The 7,860-nt window shown below is 35.2% G+C and overlaps 1 pseudogene; it reads right to left on the minus strand.

Annotated features, from left to right (window-relative positions):
- Positions 1 to 576: 576 nt before the first annotated feature.
- Positions 577 to 1,845, minus strand: LOC119260445 (zinc finger CCCH domain-containing protein 15-like; annotated as a pseudogene).
- Between the last annotated feature and the right edge of the window lie 6,015 nt (positions 1,846 to 7,860).

Consider the following 7,860-nt stretch of genomic DNA (forward strand, 5'->3'; position numbering starts at 1 on the left):
TAAACTTCTTTATCCTTTTTTGGGGGGTGATTTTAATGTGTAATTTTCTTTATTTCTAATTTAGGGAAAAGTTTAAAACAACTGAACACAGGACAGTGCAGCTGAACCTGTCAGATTAAAGAAGTTTCACTTAAAATGTCCATCTAATTACTTTGACATAATACTGAATCTGCATGTGCAGTTTCCTTTATGAAGTATCATACTCATATCTTTAAGCAGTCTTTTAAACATATAAATACAAAGGAAATATGATAAAGTCACTCATTCAATTTACATTAAATAAAGATATTTCAAAATTAAATTTATGGTGCCCTTGTGATAACATGCCCAGTGAAGATCAAAAGCTGGGAAAGCAGTTACACTTCCTACTTGAATAAGCAGTTAAAAACATCAATCATTTTCTGCAGTGACTAATATAGTTTCAATTTTTCATGAACTACTCTGAACTCAATATGAGAAGACAATATATAGGGAGAATATTCTTTTTGAAAGCGAGTAAGCCCTCCAGAATCAGCATGGGAAATATATATCCTATTAAAGAACTCTAAGTGGGGAAAAATTAATGCCAATTTCAACTCATGCTGAGCTGAGAATTTTCTTGTTGACTTGTTTGATGTATTCTTGTAAATCTAGTGTGTTTGGCTTTTCTTCTAGTGAATCTAAATCTTCCCCAGTAAAAAGACAGATGTTCATCAGCAGGAAGAGTGTAGGTGGCTCCATTTTCCTGTTCTACTTCATTGTCCTCTTCCAAATCATGTCTCTGACCATTTTCAGCCCTATTCCAGAAACTTCATTTATCATTCATCCTTTTCTGAAGTATATGTGCTGGATCTTCCAAGATGGACTACAGTAATACCTGTCTTATCTACATTTCTTGGGATTTACAGGCTTAAATCTGTGTCCTTTATACTGACTGAATCATCAGTGTTATCACCATCTGTTTTGGGTGTAATTGGTGTAATCTGCTTCCTCCTTTTTCTCTTCCTCCTGAACCAGTTCAGGATGAAATTCAAATACCTCACAACCATTGTTCTCTAATGTTTCCCTGCTTTGAAGTCTGCTTTCCTTCTTTACATAATTTGCTCAAGTTTATCAATCTCTTTTTTTCTTCCATGCAAGAAAAATTCTAGAGTGAGTTTGGTAACATTTGGACCTAAGCAGAATACTCTTCTTCATCTAATTAGATCATCTAATGAAAGTCAACTTCTTTCTTTTTATCTTTATTCATTACAAATTCAGGAGGAAGTGCATGATATACTTGCAAATATCACCCCCTCCGGGTTAAACCCCAAACCAGCCATATTTCTTGTTTTCAAAGGCATCAAGATAAAGCACCCACATTATTTGCTATTTTTGTTTTTGTTTTTTCTTTTCCACCTCACTATACTTCTTGTTCATTACTTCTTCCATTTTTTTCCTCATTCCAGTTATCCATAGTATGTATTTCAAATTCATCTCTTGTATCAATATAAACACTTTGCTTTTCACACTCTCTTATGAGTCAAAAGTTGGAAAACTTATGCTTATCTGCTTTAGTACATTTTTTGCTTGAAGAATGCACATACTATGGATTTGGAATCTGTACTTTTACTTATAATTTGGGCAACAATTACAGGTGTGAACATCTCATTTCTCTCTTAATGGTTCTTTTTGTCATTTTCTTTCCAGTTTCACTTTGTGCTTTCTGGTGTGGCTTTTGTTGACCTAGATGAACTTGATGAGTGACAATCTTGACAAACTTCTGTTGTTTCCTCTTTTCTTGTTCTTCAGACCAGAAGTTTTGTCTTAAATAATCTTCTTTTTCTTTGCCTTTCTGCTGCCTTTGGCCTGAGTGTACTTCTTGGGGGGTATTGTGGAGAAAAGTGGCACCGCCCAGAGTTAAGTGCAGCTGGACACCATCAGGGGATCTGGCTGCTCCTCCACATGGAAAATTCGTCCTCATCTTATTCTTTCATGGCTTCAGATTTAAGTGTTTTTAAAGTTTATAGCAAATGTTTTAAATACATATTAGGAGGGAAATGAAATTAATTCCCAGAATTCTGTGGTGATTGGACATGAATACCAAAAAAAAAAGTTCATAGTAGAACTTCAGATAATGTATTACTCTGTAATTTCTTCCCCTTTTCCCCCAGAATTACATTGCTTATTTGAAGTTTTTTTTTTTTTACTTTGTTTCCATTCATTTAGAAATATTAGATCATGGAAATGGTCAAAATGAACACAGGTGAAGGAAAAGAGTGAAATCTGAACATCCGGCTATAGTTTGTTGATTAGCCTATGACACAAATTAGGTCCAAGAGATCGCTTAGGTCAAAGTCTTGTCATTTTTATATTAAGTACTAAATGCTTGGAATCATTTACCTCAAATCAACATGATCCATAATGGTTTTTATATAATTTATAAGTGATTATATAATAATTTTTTTTTCTTTAACACTTGATACCTGGCAGCCATGGGCAATCTGAAAGAGAAGAGAAGGTATTCAACATTGCCACTGCCTTTGAATCCAGCAGCACACAGAAGAACATTAGTGACCTTTGCAAGACAAAATAGGATGCTCTTCTACATTCCCAAGGCAGTTCACACTCTCCCAAGACTCTTACTTCACAACAACCCTGTGACATATGTGGGTCAAGTATTTTTCTCATTTTATAACTCTGAAAACTGAAATTTCAAGGGAAGAGTTGACTTGCCTAAGAAATAATTGGTGTGCTAGCAATTCAATATAGATAAGGCACCATATTTTTCAGTGTGGGAACTCCAATGGTACTGGACATAGATCTCATAAGCCACAAGACAGGACATGACCACTTAGACAAAGCTACATTTGTAAAAAGTGGAGAGGTAACTAAATATTTATAAATTATCCTAAGTTCCCTCTCCTAAATCTGGAGCTTCTCAGTTTTTGCTCCCAAATTCCCATGTTTCAATTGCTAAAGAGAAGCATAAAACCAGGAACAGACAATTCAGGTACTCTGTATGTGAATATGTGTAGACATGCTTTTATGCACATACACATGTATATATTCATTAAGTTCATACATACATTTTTATGGCTTATCAGCCATCTACTTTCCACCAGTTAGTCTATGTGCCAAGAGAATGATGCTGAATAATAGAAAAAATGATGAAAGAAATATATATTGAAATTCTCAATAAGGTACAAATTTATAGTGTCTGATTGGCATGGAAGACTTTTAAATTTTAATTTAAAAAAAAATCATATACCACTGATGAAAACATAAAGTGATGTTATTGGAAGGCATTTTGGTAATATCACTCAAAGCATTCAAAATGTGCATAGCTTTAGAGCAGCCATTTAAAAGTAGAATCTCTTCCAAGGACATAACGATGTGCAGAAGATTTAACTTCTAAGACATTTAGCTTAGCATTGTTTATTAGAAAAACTATTGGAAAATCAACTATAGGACAAAGGGAATAGTAACATTAAGGATAATGACAATGAAAGTCATCACATCTTAGAATATGTCAGCACGACTCTAAGTACTTTACAAATATTAATGCATGCAATGCTTGCAGCAATCCTATGCAGCAAGAACCTTTATAACCTTTATTTTGTGTGTGAGGAAACTGTAATATAGAAAAGTGAAGTGGTTTGTCCAGAGATTTAAGTAAAAGTAAAAGCAAAATTTGATCCCAGTAGTCCAAGTTAAATCAAGAGGACAAACTAAAACAGTTAATACTTCCTTGTAGAGAAAGGAGAGGGAATTGAAACTATAGGCAGTTACCACATTCATTTTATTATGACAGACACTAAACTAGTAACCCTATATATTATATCTGAAGTTCCAGGCATAGTACTCCTAGGATAGTATCCTCTGTGACAGTCACATCATAAGAGTACATGGGAATAGTAGACAACCTCAAGCAAAGATGGTGGGAGGTCCGGGCCATATATCTGCTCAGTCCCATCAAGGTGAGAACCCTCTGAATATGGCTTACCAAGGACCACTGTTTAACAGTAATATCAGGAAGTGACACCATGGATCCTAACTACCAAGTCTCCAGTTTACATTTGCCTTTCTAAACTACAAATCCAGAATGAGCAAAGCACCGATGAAATGGAAGAGCTAGCTCCAATACAAGAGAAATGTGCAAGTCTGAAAAAAGTGTGTAAACACAGCACAAATGTAAACACATGGGGTTGCACATAGAACCCACAATGTTGGGACCAATGTTGTACAGTGAGTAAAACTTCAAGATCCATGTTATTTTGCAACTTAAATGTTGTAAAAAATGAATGCCAGGGTAACTGAGTATGCTATCAAAACAATGGGCACAGGCTAATTTGTGTAATGGATCAATAAAGTGCACAAAGGTTAACTATTATGAACAATCCTCCTCCTAACCCCCAATGCAAAAAAACCAAAACAATAAAGTGGGGAAATTTGGTGCATCCTGAAGAAATTAAAGCAGAGCTGGTTTGAGCTACGTGCTACCACTTGCACCTAACCACCCATGAGATCAAACTCCCACCACATGGAGATAGGCCAGACAGTTCAAACAAGGACATAATATTCTCCATTGGCGATACTGGGAGTGTCACTCTATGTTGCCAATAGGCAGTGCCAATCCTTCATTGATCTTGAAACCCAAAACAACCAAGCATGAACCTTCCCTGAACTTCTGTGGGTTTTTTTTTTTTTTTTTTTTTTTATATCCCCAAACTACTGCTTGGAAGATCACAGCCATGGTCACTGTGTCAATACAGAGTCTGATGATTCTGTATTGATGATTCACTGGTGAACCCACTCACTGAGCTAGACTGAGAAGTGTGGTTTTACTTGCTTTGGGGTCATTTCTATGAGTAGGCTTCTGTGGATCAGGATGTTTTACATCTTTGCCAAAATTCTCATGTATATGATACTGCAGTGAACTAAGGGAGACTTTTCAGAATATTCCTACTTATGCACTACTGCTACTTATGGTATATTTTCTAAGATACAAAATGTTCAACCAAGCTTTCAGAAAATTATTACTTTGGAGTCTTTTATACAGGTACTGAGATACCTGAATTCAACCAATGTGGAGTCTTTTTTACTGATTTCCTGAAATCTTTGCCTGTTCGACGTCTTCTAGCCATTGGAATATATGACCTAGATTGTGTCCAATGGACCTCTCAGTTTTGGCAGAAAATGGATGCTCAAAATCAACTTCAGCAAGAAAGGTGAACTTAAGGGACAAATCGAAAGCAATTGGTAATGAACTGCAGGCAAATTGAAGTGACTTTATAAAAGTTCCTTCCAAACCATATCTTAATATTTCAGGGGAGTTTTGCTCTGGTTAAGCACAAATCAGCCTTGACAATCTGGCACTGGAAGTGTTTCATCTTGCTTTCTATTCTCTTTATTTATATACCTAAGGTAGTTACCAGTGAGGTGTGACAGGCTGTAGACAAGGTACAGCTTTCACATAGAGGGACCATTGTAATCTATGTGTCATGCTTGATGAAATTAGGGTGATTGGTGCTTTGGCGATGGTAGAACTTTTCCCATAATAGAGATTGTAATCAAAAGATAGGCAAATATGAATAATGGTATTTCCTTCACAGGATGTAGAGCTTATGAGTACCTTCATTTGTTTACTTAAATGCTGTATTTAAAAGAGAAAGAAGAATGGTTGAGAAGAAATCTCACTAATTATGTAAATTGCTTTATACAATTGCATTGCAAATTGCTTTATGCAATTTGGTAAAATGAATAGTCATGATACCAAGATCATGCAAATTAAAGCATAAACTTAAAATTCTTAAACTTTTAGCAATGTAAACTTAATTAAGAATTAATTGAGAATTATGCTGTCATTTAATACTTCTGAATATTAGAGCTATAAGGACATTTTCTGTAAAAAATTGTAGATTGCAATTTAATATGGCAAATATTTCCTTTTAGATAATATATTACAATAATAATAATCTGAGTGGCCATTAATGGTTAAATTGATAAAATGTGACATATATAGGCATATCACATATATGCACACATACACAGAAATATTCAGCCATAAAAAAGAAGGAACTCCTGCCTTCTGAAACAAAATGGATGTTATGCTAAATGACTTAAGCCAGAGGAAGACAGTCCTCTATGATCTCACTTATATGTGGAATCTCAAAAAGCCAAACTCAGATACACAGAGTGGTGGTTGCCAGGGCTTGGGAGTGGGGGAAAAGGGGAGATGTTGCTTAAAAAAGTACAGACTTCCAGTTACAATATAAATAGGCTCAGAGGAATAGTGTATATCATAGTGACCATAGTGGATAACACTTGAAAGTTGCTGTGAAAATAGATCTTAAATGTTCTAAATGTTCTCACTGTAAAATATAAGGCAATTATGTAAGGTGATGTAGTTGTTACCTACCCTTTTTGTGTTAATTACTTTTCAGTATGTAAGTATATCAGATCATCACAGTGTACCCCAAAATTTACACAATATCTCAGGAAAGCTGGAAAAATAATGATGAATGTTAGGGTTTTGGCAGTCTTTAGTAAGAATGCAGTCATTTATCCCTAAGAGGCAAAACTTGATACACCACATATATGAAGTATTTTACATTAGGAAATACATATTAAAAATACAGCATGAAAAACATACCCCTAGGCCTTCCCAGGGGTGCAGTGGGTTGAGCGCAGCACTGTGAAGCTGTCTGAAGCCTCTGCAGTGCTGGTTCTATCACAGAGGGCCGGCGAGGGTCCCACATGGTGAGCAGACCATTCCTGTCTTGCCCGCTGCTCCCCACAGCAGTGTATTTCGTCAGTCTGCCTGTTCTGCGTCCCACTCTCTTTCTGGTGAATCCTCTCACCTTCCCACGCATCTGGCCTGTACCCTGGTTCTTGTATAACTAAATAAATAAATCTTTAAAAAAAAAAAAGAAAGAAAAACATACCTCTTACTTACCTTTTAAGTAAAAAATAGCACACCTTTTCCCTTCCCATTGGCCACACTATGATCTCGATGACTCTGCTTTGTGCTTCTGCTTGAATAATGTAATAGAGAAAGTCATTCTTCTGGTTGATTTAGTTAGAGTGGGACAAGAAATAGAGACACTTTTATCATTAACGTGATAATAAAAGTTCTTATTTTTATATAATACAGAAAGGAGTGAATCTCTCTATTCTTCATATAGAGTTATATTGGGGAGTTTCTACATATGTGTGTTTGTGGCTTTACTGACCAAAAAATAAAGGGATTGATATATCTAAATCCAGTTTCTGTATTTGAGGTAATTAGGTGACAAACACAAGTTTGTATTTATAAATAAATAAGGGGAAAGAAAGAGAGAAGGGAGATAGGGAGAGAGAGAAAAAGGAAGGAAGAGAGATAGAAATGAATAAAAGAAATGGAAGGGAACAGAAGAATAGGAAATATTAAAAATTCTGATAAACTCAAAATTTAAAAAAAATTCATAAACTCAAATTCCTATAGAATCAGGGATTTGATGTAAATGTATGCATGGAGCTGAATGAGAGATGCAATAGGGAATGGCAGGGACTATCACAAAATAGAGACCAAATGCCCCATCCAAAGGGCGCAGCTGCTTCTTACCTCCAGCTTATTATCTTCTTGTAGGAAAAATAGAGTTTGTACTTCTATGCCTTTCAATTTTTTTCTATAGAAGCCAAAAAAATCAGAATTTTTATATATTTTTTTAATTTACAAAATATTCTGCAATTCTAGACCCAATACCTTTGCAGGCCAGATGGTGCTCTGAAGCTGCCAGTTTGCAACTACTTTCAGAAGACTCATTCATAGTCATTTTTTTGTTTGTTTGTTTCATATTGAAAAGAAAAACAAATCAATTTTTGTGAATGTCACCATGTTTTAAGTTACAGGAATCTCAA

Source organism: Talpa occidentalis, unplaced genomic scaffold (genome assembly GCF_014898055.3).
Source record: "Talpa occidentalis isolate TD23 unplaced genomic scaffold, MPIMG_talOcc4v2.1 talOcc4.6, whole genome shotgun sequence".
NCBI lineage: Eukaryota > Metazoa > Chordata > Mammalia > Eulipotyphla > Talpidae > Talpa > Talpa occidentalis.